At 41.5% G+C, this 13,115-nt stretch overlaps 1 protein-coding gene across 3 annotated transcripts in view; it reads right to left on the bottom strand.

The window, feature by feature from the left end:
* Positions 1–13,115, bottom strand: part of Gigyf2 (GRB10 interacting GYF protein 2) — a 146,800-nt gene that overhangs the window by 130,377 nt on the left and 3,308 nt on the right. For all 3 annotated transcript variants that reach the window (XM_008838103.2, XM_017799374.2, XM_029565949.1), the window contains exon 2: positions 6,765–6,828. The gene's annotated coding sequence lies outside the window, so the exon portion shown is untranslated. The remainder of the gene's footprint in view (positions 1–6,764; positions 6,829–13,115) is intronic.

Raw genomic sequence — 13,115 nt, 5'->3', positions numbered from 1 at the left:
AAACTAAAGAAATGGAAACAGAATAAATGACAGACTTTAGGTAACAACAGTGTGTCAAATACTGGCTTATCAACTGTAATAATATATCATAAAAACAATGATGCTAATATAGAAGGCATCTCTATATTATCCTCTCAATTTTGTGTAAATGTAAAACTGTTCTTAATACTAAAGTTTAGACAGGCGTGGTAGGGCATACCTTTAGTCTTAGCACTCAGGAGGCAGAGGCAGACAGATTTCTGTGAGTTCCAGGCTAGCTGGGATTGGAGAGAACCTGTCTCAAAAAAAAAAAACACCCTAAAGCCTAAAATAAAACAAAGGAAACTAAGGCCATAATTAAAAATCTGATTTTTTTGGTTTGGGGGTTTTACGTGGTGCTGGAGATGGAACCCAGAGTCTTATATTGCCAGACTACCACTGAGCTATATACCTCCAGCCCTTTTATATTTTTAAAAATAAAGCATGGGGGGCTGGAGAGATGGCTCAGTGGTTAAGAACACTGGTTGTTCTTGCAGAAGACCAGGGTTCAAATCCTAGCACCCACATGGCAGCTAAAAACTGTCCATAACTCCACTTCCAGGGGATCTGACAGACCCTTCTGTCCTCGGAGGGCACTGAACGACACTTGCCTACATGCAGGCAATATACTCATACACATAAAATAAAAAAATAACAAAATAAAATATTTTTAAAATTAAAATAAAATAAAGCATGTGACCACACTGTCTGTAACTCTAGCATTCAGGAAGCAAGGGAAAAAGACTGCTACAAGTTCAAGGTCAGCTCAAATTACACACTACATTCCAAGCTCAAAAAAAAGGGAGAGAGGGAAGGAAGGAAGGAGGGAGGGAGGGAGGGAGGGAGGGGAGAGAGAGAGAGAAAGCAGTTTCCCAATCAAACAAGCCACATCTCAAGTGCTCAACAGACACATGGTGTGTAACTACAGTGATGGTCAATGGAGACTGACAATGACAACACAGCACAAATTCTACTGAACAATGCTGGAGGGGTTTTTTTGTTTCTTTGGTCTTTTTGAGACAGGGTCTCCCTGGAGCCCCAGCTGGCCTGGAACTCACTGTGTAGACCAGGCTGGCCATGAACTCACAGAGATCCACCAGCCTCTGCCTCCTGAGTGCTGGGATTAAAGGTGTGTACCACCACGCCCAGCCTCTGGAATAGAGTTTTGAAGCCTGAATTTTTAAAAAATTTTTATATGTATTGAGTGTTTAGCCTGAATGTAGGTGCAACCATGTATATGCAGTGCCCCCGGAAGTCAGAAGAGGGCACTGGATCCCATGCAACTGGAGTTACAGTGCTGCTGATAGCAGTCATGTGGGTGCTGGGATGGAACCCGGGTCCTTTGTAAAAACAGACAGTGCTCCTAACCATTGAGCCATTTCTCCAGCTGAAGGTAAGCTATTTTTAAAAAATTAAAACTAGGGGCTGGAGAGACGGCTCAGCAGTTAAGAGCACTGGCTGCTTTTGCAGAGGACCAGGGTTAATTCCCAGCACCCATATGGTGGCTAACAACCATCCATAACTCCAGTTCCAGGGGAATCTGACACCCTCTTCTGACCTCCACGGGCACTGCATGCACAGGCTCACATGCATGCAGGCAAATTATAACTGATTACAACTTTCAAAAATCAGTATCTTCTCAGCACTAAAAACCATCAATGACAGCTTCAGGAGGTAGCAAGTGGTAACAGTGTAATGTTTAGCCTGTGCAAGGCAATAAGTTCAATACCCAGCAACAATTTTTTTAAAAATTTAACCTCAATGATATGTGTCTTGCAATTCAAACAACTTTAAAGTTATTTTTAAAAACTTAATGTATGGACTAGAGATGTAGTTCAGTTGTTAGAGTGCTCACCTATCAGGCATGAAGCCCTGGATCAATTTCTAGCACCACATAAAATTAGATATAGTAGTGCACACTTGTAATCCCACCACTTGGGGGATAGAAGCAGGAAAATCATAAGTTCAAGGTTACCCTCAGCTATATAGCAGGTGCAAGGCCAGCCTGGGATACACGAGCCCCATCTCAAAATAAAATAAAGATTTCAATATAATGTATAAACTGTAACAATGAACATCTGTAATATCAAAATTATTTTCCAGGGCTGGGTGTGGTGGCACACGCCTTTAATCCCAACACTCAGGAGGCAGAGGCAGGGGGATCTCTATGAGTTCAAGGCCAGCCTGGTCTACATAAGTGAGTTCCAGGACAGCTGGGGCTCCAGGGAGACCCTGTCTCAAAAAGACCAAAAAAAAAAAAAATATTTTCCAACATAGTATTATTAAAATATTGGCCTTTTTCTGTGCCAGCACTTGTACTAACCACACAATGTGGGGTAAGCTGTTGGTACTCTAACATCATTCAAGTTGATGACACTGAACCACACTAGTAGTTATTCCATTCTTCACAGCCATGTGCATATTCTCACACAAGAGGGGAAACGGCACTTTTACTTAAGTGTCTTGGACAAATAAAAACAAAACAAAACAAAACAAAAAAACTAACTATATTAAACCTGATTCGTGGGTACATGTTTAAAACAATTGAGGTTTGATGAAATGGGAAATAAGTATAAAGCACTTCTGCATGCCAGTGTCACAAAGAGACACATAATTACTCAGGACTGCAAGCTCAACAAGTTGTTTTTTCGGTTTTCCCCCATGGAAGACCATTTTAATTTGAAAGTACAGCTCACACACAGTTAACCATCTTGGATCCTTTTTCAAAAAGAACAGAGAAACTATTACTTCAAGAAAAGCAATTGAGAAACTTTGTTAAGTTCTTCAATAACTTTTTTGGTCTTTTTTTGAGTCTCCCTGTAGCCCCAGCTGGCCTAGAACTCATTATGCAGACCAAGTTGGCCTCAAACTCAGAAATCCTCCTGCCTCTGCCTCCCAAGTACTGGGATTAAAGGCATGTGCCACCACGCCCAGCAGGTTCTTAAATAACTTTTTGAAGGTAAACAGATCCTGTTATAGTTTGAATGCATCCCCCAAAGTTCTTCCCTAATCCAAGAGTAATTAGAGGTGATTAAGTCATGAGGGCTCTGCTCTCATTAATGAATTAATGCCATTAACCAGGGATATGGTTAGCTATCACTAATGTGAGTTACCATAAAAGCAAAGCTCAAACCTGCACCCCACCCCCTTTACGCTCTCTCACCCTCGGCCTATGCCAGATGCTGGTGCCATGCTCTTGAACTTTCCATGCCAAACTATGGGCCAAATAAACTTGCAGTGGTACACACCTGAGGATTCTGTTACAGCAGCAGAAGTCAGACTAAGGCAAGTCTTAAAATCAAAATGGACGGAAGAAATAGCTCAATAGTAAACTGTTTGCCTAGCATGTAGGAAGCCCTGAGTCTGATCCCCAGCATTGGAAAATTAGCATTATCACAGAGATAGAGGAGAAAAAATGACAAGTAAAAAAATAATAAATTTGAAACAAACAGCTAGGCATGGTAGGATATATCTGTAATCCCAGCAGTCAAGAAAAAGAAGCAGGAGGATCATAGCAAGTTCAAGACCAAGCTGGTCTACACAGTGAGTCCCAATCCAATTTGAGAGGCACATAGCATGATCCTGCCTCATAAATGGAAATTAAGACAGGCATGATGGCACACGCCTTTAATCCCAACACTTAGGAGGCAGAGGTGGAACTCTGTGAGATCAAAGCCAGCCTGATCTACATAGAAAGATCCAGGCCAGCTGGGGCTATAAGAAGACCCTAGCTTTAAAAAAAAAAAAAAAAAAAAGCTGGGCATGGCAGCACATACCTTTAGTCCCAACACTCAGGAGGCAGAGGCAGACAGATCTCTGTGAATTCAAGGCCAGCCTGGTCTACATAGAGAGTTCCAGGTCGGCTGGGGCTACAAGAAGACCCTATCTCAAAAAGACCAAAAAAATCAAACACATTCATTCACATACATATACACACCTTAGAAAACCTATCAGGGGTCATAAAATATCACTGAGACTGCAAGGCGTGGTGGCACATGCCTTTAATCCCAGGAGGCAGAGGCAGGCAGATCTCTGTGAGTTGGAGGCCAATCTACATAGTGAGTTCCATGCCAGCTGTAGCTGCTGGGAGACCCTGTCTCAAAAAAACAAAACAACAACAACAACAAAAAAAAAAACACTGAGACTATCACCAAGATCTAAAATGTGATACTATTTACTTGTTTTGTTTTTCTTTTTAATATTAATTTATATATTATTTTTATTTTATGTGTATGAGTGTACTGCTTGCCATGTAGGTAGCACACCCGTGTCATGCAGTGCCAGCGGGAGGTCAGAAGGTGTTGGATCCCCTGGAACTGAAGTTCTGGACAGCTATTAGCTGCCCTGTGGGTGCTAGGAATCAAACCCAGATCCTCAGAGTCGGTGCTCTAAATGACTGAGTCATCTCTCCAGCCCCAATACTTACTCAGCAGTTAAAAGCACTGGTCACTCTTGCAGAGGAACCAGCACCCACATGGTGGCTAACAACTGTCTGTAACTCCAATTCCAAGAGATCTGATGCCCTCTTCTGGCTTCCATGGTCACTACACAACCCAGGTGCACTAAACATACAAGCAGGCAAAACATTCATACACATAAAAAAAAAAAAAAAAAATTAATTTAAAAGGTAAAATTTTAAAACTGGGCATGGTGGTAGGCAATTTTAATCCCAGCACTCCAGGAGGCGAAAGCAGAACCATGTGTTTGCGGCTACACAGCAATTTCCAAGACGGCCTGCTTTGCAAAGTAACTTGGCTTTCAAAAATCAAAATACAAAAAAAAATTAATATTTTAGGCCGGGCGTGGTGGTGCACGCCTGTAGTTCCAGGACTTGGGAGGCAAAGGCAGATGGACCTCTGTGAGTTCAAGGCCAGCATGGTGTACATAGTGAGTTCCAGGACAGCTGGGGCTACAGGGGGACCCTGTCTCAAAAAGACAAACAAAAAAGAGAGATGTAATCAACAAAATTAAAGGTAGGTCAATGGAAATTATTTTTTTTTAAAAATTAAATTATTTTTAATGTAGTGCATGCCCTTAATCCCAGCTTTCAGGAGGAAGAGGCCAAAAGATCTCCACAAATTGAACACAGTGAAACTTTGACTCAAAAAAACAATTTTAAAAAGTTGGTGGCCCAGGGCTATATACCTCTAAATCCAGCACTTGGGAGAAGCCAGCCTAGACACAGGGAGTTCTAGGCCAGCAGGGGCTACAAGGAGACCCTGTCTCAAAAAGACCAAAAAACTGTGCTGGAGAGATGACTCTGTGATTAAAAGCACTGACTGCTCTTGCAAAGGACCAGGGTTCGATTCCCAACACCCACATGGTGGCTAAGAACCATCCTTAACTCCAGTTCCAGGGGAATTCGATGGCCTCTTCTGACCGCCAAGGCACTGCATGACACGGGTACACCCACATACACGCAGGCAATACACTCATACACATAAAACAAAAATTAAAATAAAGTATTTTTTAAAAAGGACCAAAAAGCAAAAATAGAAGCAAAAAAATTGAACTTGTTTAAAAGATAAAATCTGTAGTCAAATTTTACCTATTTACATAGTAATAACATAAAAGTTATTCATTGAGAGACTACTAAATGCCATATTGTTTAGGCATTTTAGATTAATTAATTACCACAACTTTCCTGGAATATACTTTGTTAAGTAGGAAAATAAGGTTTAACAGGTTAACTTATCTAAACCTTCATGTAATAAGTGATAGCATGTATCTCTCTGCTGAAAAGCCAGATTTACTAATATTGATCTGTGTGCAATTCTGCTTGTTTACTTTCCTTTGTACTTTCCTGCAACATTTAGAGGCATTTGTTTCCTTTTTTTCCATCTTCCTCATTGTGTTCCATTATTCCTTAACTCCCACCCCTTTCCATCATCACAGTAAGTCCTTTTTTTTAAGGAAGAGCATGTTTTTATACTCAGAAACAATAGAAATCTCCACAGGTCTTGCAGGATGGTTTTGCATCCAGTTACAGTGACCATGGTTAAAGCAGTGCATATCAATTCCCAAGCAGAAGGTTTTGAGAGCCCCTTGGATATGGCCATCTCCTTCACATCTTTGCCATGATGTACCAATGAGGAAAGTGCCAAAACAATACTACCAAATTAATTATCAGTCTCCACAGCCCAAAGACAAATGCTGAAGGGACTAGAGCTCCTAAGACTTCTTCCTGCCAGGCGTGGTGGCATACGCCTGTAGTCCCAGCACTTGGGAGGCAGAGGCAGGTGGATCACTGTGAGTTCAAGGCCAGCCTGGTCTACATAGTGAGTTCTAGGCCAGCTGTGGCTACAGGGAGACCCTGTTTCAAAAAAAACCAAAAAAAAAAAAAAAGGAAAAAGAAAAAAAAAAAAAGAAAATAATGCCATGGCCTCTCAGTACACCTACACTCAAAACATCTTCCTTCCCGCTCCTTATCATCAAAAAAAATTAGGAAAACTTTAAGACACAAAAATCACACAAGGATCAATGCAAAAAGAGTGTTATACTGATTCAAAAAAGGTCTGAAAGGCACAAAGAAGTTTCTACTTATAATTCAAACCTCAGAAGAAATAACAGTACAAAAATAACTGAAATCTAAAAGCGAAACTCAGCTACATTTGGAGGCTATGGATGAATTTGGTGGTAGAACATTTACCTAGCATATGTTAAGACCCTGGCTTCAATCTTGAGGGGCGGGGGATTATTTGTTCATTTGCTTCAACTCTCAACTTTATGTTTCTCTTCCAACTTACCTGTTCAAAAGTTCTGCTATTTCACAGCAGAAGGCTTCAGCAAACGTTGTTCAGGTCTTTAACACTGTAAATGATAAAAAGTATAAATCACCGAGTAATCTCAGTAAATTTTAAAAGCACAAATTTTTCCTCATGAATATACGGAAATTACAGGAAACAGCTCCTAAACCTGGTTAAAATACTAGCAAGGTCTGATATATTTCTACACTAGATCCTTTACTTGGTACCTGCCTACAGTTCCAGCTGTTGGAATCTGAGGCAAGAGGATTACTTGAGCCCAGGAGTTCATAGCAAGACTCCATCTCAGAATAAGTAAAGAAGGGGCCATGCACGGTGGTACACACCTCCAATCCCAATACTCAGTAGACAGAGGCAGGCACATCTCTGTGAGTTTGAGGCCAGCCTGGTCTATCTTTATAGGGAGACTCTTGTCTCAAAAAAAGAGGAGGGGAGGTACTGAGATATGGCTCAGGGGTTAAGAACATTTGATGTTCTTACAAAGGACTTAGCTTGGGAGCTGGAGAGATGGCTCAATGGTTAAGAGCACTGGCTGCACTTGTGGATGACCTGGGTTCAATTCCCAGCACCCACATGGCAGCTAGCAAACACCTGCAACTCCAGTTCCAAGGGATCCAACACCTTTTCCTGACCTCCATGGGCACTGCACATCACAGGTGCACTTACACACATGTAGGCAATACACTCATACACAGAAAATAAATAAAATATATTTTTTTAAAATGACTTGGTTCAGATCCCAGCACCTATACAGAAGCTTACAAGTGCCTATAATTCCAGCAGGGGTTCTGACACCCTCTTCTAGCCTTCATGGGTACACTTACATATATGCAAGCACTCACTCATACACATAAAATTTATTTAAAAAAAAAAAAATTAACAAATTGAGGCTGGAGAGATGGCTCAGCAGTTAAGAGCACTGACTGCTCTTGCAGAGGACCTGGGTTTGATTCCCAGCACCCACACGGTGGCTACAAACTGTCCTTAACTCCAGTTCCAGGGGAATCTGAAGCCCTCTTCTGACCTCTGCGGCATTGTGTGACACAGGTGCACTCACATGCACGCAGACAATACACTCATACACATAAAATTAAGATAATAAATAAAATACTTTTAAAAATCAACAAATTACATTTCTTCACATCTCAAGAATCTCTGTAGTATTTCCATAGTGCTAGTGTGAGACTGAAAAGTACTATCTGTACACAGTCCTAAGTGAACAGTACTACAGGGCTTCAAGGGAGTGATTATTTGGATTTCCATTCAAAACACAGGAGGGCTTTGAGAACCTTTATGGCATATCTGACAGAAAGGAAAACAAAGAGCAGCATCACAACAATGTGAATCCAATGGAAATCATCCTCAGGCCCCCAGAAATATGATCACTGCCAAAATGTCCAAAAAGTAAGGCCTCTAGGTATGTCTCCAGCTGTAAAATCACAACCTAATTGGGGGCGGGGTGTGTGTGTGACAGTCTTACTATGTAGTATGTAGTCCTGGCTGGCTTGAACTATCTAGACCATCTCTCAAATTCAGAGATTTGCCTACATGCTGGGACTAACAGTGTGAATGGCCACACCTGGCCTATAATCTGATTTTTTTTTGGGGGGGGGGAGTCTTTTGAAGCAGGGTCTCCCTATAGCTCCAGCTGTCCTGGAACTCACTATGTAGACCAGGCTGGCCTTTCATGAACTCACAGAGATCCGCCTGCCTCTGCCTCCCAAGTGCTGGGACTACAGGCGTGCGCCACCACGCCCGCCTCTAATCTGATTTTAATGCTGTGTTGTGAGACAGAATCTTAAAAACCCACAAGTGGGGGGCTGGAAAGATGGCTCAGCAGTTAGGCTGTTCTTGCAGAGGACCTGGATCCACAGCACCCACATGGTGGCTACCAACCATCCATAACTCCAGTTCCAAGGGATCCATGCCCTCTTCTGGCTTCCATGGGCATTGCATGACATGGGTGCACTTACATGCATGCAGGCAAAATACTCAAACACATAAAAATAAATCCCACCCTCCAATTTTTTTAACTCACAAGTGGATGATTTGAAATGACAAAAAGTGAACTGAAGCACAACAGCTATAAGCAGTTTCTTAGCTAAATTCACATGAGGTGAATGCTGTCCAGTCAGGCATGGTAGCACCCTTAATACCAATGGGAAGCAGGCAGGAGGATCATGACATTAAGGTTTGCCCAGACTACCCAGTAAAAATAAGTACACAAAAAAATTAAAAATGAGCTGGGCATGGTGGCACATGCCTTTATTCCCAGCACTCAGGCGAGAGAGGCAGGCAGATCTCTATGAGTTCGAGGCCAGCTTGGTCTACATAGTGAGGAAAAAAAATATGTATTTATTTAGGAAAAGTTTTTTTTGTTTTTGGTTTTTTTGAGATAGGGTCTCCCTGTAGCACCAGCTGGCCTGGAACTCACTATATAGACCAGGCTAGCCTCTATCTCACAGAGATCCACCTGCCTCTGCCTCTGGAGCACTGAGAGCCAACATACCCAGCTCTGCTCAAGTGTTTTGACTGCCTGTATGTGTATTGGTAAGTATGTAGTGGCTGAGAAAGCCAGAAGAGGGCAAAATAGCTGCCATGTAGGTGCTGGGAACTGAGGTCCTCTGGAAGAACAGCAAGGGCTTTTAACCCCAGAGCCACCTCTCCAGCCCCCAGCAAATACTCTTAACTTCTGAGCCATCTCTCCAACTCCATGAACTATACGTTTTCATTTAGGAGAGAAGGAAAAAGAGGAAAACTAGAAAATATAACAAACACTCACCTAGGGACCTAACTCAAGAGCATAAGCTCGAAGGTCATCTCCTAAACTCAAGTCAATAAAACCTTGTAGTTAAATGGGGCTGGAGAGATGGCTCAGAGGTTAAGACCACTGGCTGCCCTAGCAGAGGACCCAGGGTTCGATGCCTAGCACCCACATGGCAGCTAACAACCATCTATAACTCTAGTTCCAAGGGATCCAACTCCCTCTTCTGTCCTCTGTGGGCACTGCATGACACAGGTGTACTTACATACACACAGGCAAAACACTCACACATATAAACCAAAGTAAAAAAAATATTTTTTAAAAAAACCTTGTAGCCAGGCGTGGTGGCACACACCTTTAATCCCAGCACTTGGGAGGCATAGGCAGGTGGATCTCTGTGAGTTCAAGGCCAGCCTGGTCTACATAGTGAGTTCCAGGATAGCTGGGGCTACAGGGAGACCCTGTCTCAAAAAGACCCCCCCCCAAAAAAAACTTGTAGTTAACAAGAAAATATATAAAATTGTATTCCTTACTTTAAATAGATAAACAGATAATTCATTGGAAACATTTTTGTTTTGGCTTGGATTTTCTGAGACAGGGTTGTTATAGAGCCCAGGCTGGTTCCAACTCACTATGTAGTAGAGGATGACTTTGAACTCCTGATATTCCTGCCTCCACCTCCCAAGTGCTAAGATTATAGGACTGCAAACACCATAGCTGGTTGGAAAGTATTTTTATAAAATTTAGTTCGGTAAGGGGCTGGCTGTTCCTGCATAGGACCCAGGTTCAGTTCCCAGCACCCACATGGTGGCAAACAGTAGTTACAAGGGATCTGATGCCCTCTTCTGGCCTCCACAAACAGTGCATTAACAGGTGCACAAATACATGCAGGCAAAGCACTCACATAAAAATATATTTAAAATGTTTTTATTAAGTTTGGTCACTAAAGGAGTATTTTTCAGTTTTTCAAATGTCTCTCCTAAAGTTGTGCACGCCTTTAGGCAGGTGGATCTCTGTGAGGTCAAGACCAGCCTAGTCATACACCAGCCCGGCCAGCTGGGGCTAAGGGGAGACCCTGTCTCAAAAAAAAAAAAAAGTCCCCTTTTCTCCTAACCTCACACAAAAAGGGCAATTCAACAATGGTATTACTTTACATTCCTATAAATTTCGTGTATTTCTCATTCACATGAGCACATGACAAAACTAAAAACTAATAATCTAGTCAAGAATATTTACAGGTATGGTGGGTGTGCACATTTAATGCCAACACCTGGGAAGGACAAGCAAGTGAATCTCTGAGAGTACAAGGCTACCCTGATCTACATAGCGAGTTCCAGGCTAGACAGTGCTACATAGTGAGAGCCTGTCTAAAATCAAAAACAAAGCAGGACATGGTGGCACGTTCCTTTCATCCCAACACTCGGGAGGCAGAGGCAGGTAGATCTCTGTAAGTTCAAGGCCAGTTTGGTCTACAAAGCGAGTTTCAGGACAGCTGGGCTACATAAGATCCTGGAGCTATAACTCAGTGAAGAGCGCTTGCCTGGCATTAGTACGAGGCTTGGGATTTGATCACCAGCACCACAGGAGAAAAAAAGAAAAGTAAAATAAGCGGGCAGGCAAGCGGCACAGGCCTGTAACCCCAGTAAGTCAGGAGGATCATGATTCAAGGTCATCCTCAGCTAGAGTGAATTCAAGGCCAGGGTGGGCTACATGACAGAAAGAAAAAGGCCCAGCAAATAGGGGTACTTGCAACTAAGCCTTATGACCTAGGTTCCAAGCACAGGGTCCACATGCTGGAAAGGGAGCGCCAACTCCACAAGGCTGTCCTCTGACCTCCACATGCACACCACAGGTGCACACATGCACACACACAAAAAAAAAATTATATGAAAAAATAAAAGCTAGTAAACTTACAAAAAAAAATTTTCTTTGTCTTTTTTTATAGTTCTTCAGGGCATCAAAAATCAATGCAAACTACAACATAACCATAAAACAGTAATAAGGGGCCAGCAGGATGGCTCGGGGAGTGTACCTGCTGCCAAGTCAAGATGAACAACCTGGTTCAATCCCCAAGACCCACATAGTAGGAGGGAATCAACTTCTACAAGTTGTCTGACTTCCACAGGCACTCTACAGCATAAAATATTGAGGGTCAAGGGGAAATTATTAAAAAAATAAATAAATAAAAAATAAAACCGTTCCAGGACAGCTGAGGCTACAGGGAGACCCTGTCTCAAAAAGACCAAAAACAAAACAAAACAAACCTTTGTTCATTGTTGTAAAAATCTGAACCTATGTTAAGGAAATTCAAACTGTTGAAGGAAAATGGACATTTAACTTGCCTCTTAAAATATGCAGATTAATACCAACATAGATTGTAGATTCAATCTATGAGACTGGTCCCACTATAGAATAAAACAGAAAGTACAGAAAATTTAATAAGCAGAGACTAACGGAAAACTACAAACAATGTCAGTTTTTTAAGTGGCACAAACCAAAAATCTTTTAGAAGGACCAGGAATAACAGTAATCTTCCCACCCAAAAAATGTCCTCCCAGACAGCAATCACTATCAATATAGCTTCCAGTGTGAAGGTCAGCAAAAAGAAAATACAGGTATAGAGTATTAAAATGCAGAGTCACGAGAACAAGCAAGCTGATATGACATCAAAGACATCATAATTTGGAAGTGTCATTTCAAAAATTCAGCAAAGGAACAAGATGCAGAAACACAGTTAGTTAAAACACTACCTCATCACCATCATCACTGCGTCCTCTTAGCTGCAGAGCTCCACTGATACTCTAACCTTGTAATTCATATCTTCACTTAATTTTGAAGCAAGTCTACATAAATTATTTTTTCATATAGGTAATTCATCAGGAAAAATGCTTCAATGATCAAAATATTAAATTCATGAGGTAAACTAAAATGAAAGATAATGAAATCGAACATCTATGGACATTCATGAATATGGAAATAAACTAGAGGGCCCTGAAGAAAAACTTTTCCCCAGTCTATTGAGCAGCAGATTCATTTTGAGAACTGGTCTGAAAAGTAAGAGGAGAAACAGAAAATACTCCACACATGCAAAATGTCACAAAGGATAGTCATAGAAATTAGGGCAAAGAGGGGAGAAATTCCCTAAGTTGCTTTAAACTAGGATTATATAGAATTACAAGAAATTCTCCACTAAACAATTATGGGTAACTTGAGTTAATATACTAATTCCATTTGATTATATTCCTTAATCACCTGTGCTTAACTAAGAGAAATTCCTCATTTCCCTATTTCCAAATATTCCAAAATTTCCAACTGTTGGTTTTTTGTTGGTACTGAGAACTAAACCTGAGCCTCACACATGCTAGGCAAGTGGTCTACCACTGAGCTATATTCCCAGCTTTCTGAGACAGTGTCTCACTAAAATGACCACGCTGACATTGAACTTGCTCTGTGACTCATACAAGCAGTCTTGCAAAGCTTCAGTCTTCCAATTTGTTAGGATCACAGGCCACAACAGCAGGCCTGACCAAAAGATACCATCCTTTTTTTTTTTTTTTTAAGATTTATTC

Source organism: Nannospalax galili, unplaced genomic scaffold (assembly GCF_000622305.1).
Source record: "Nannospalax galili isolate Female #2095 unplaced genomic scaffold, S.galili_v1.0 scaffold1138, whole genome shotgun sequence".
NCBI lineage: Eukaryota > Metazoa > Chordata > Mammalia > Rodentia > Spalacidae > Nannospalax > Nannospalax galili.
Note: the sequence above shows the minus strand (reverse complement) of the source record. Positions and strands in the feature narration are given on the sequence as shown.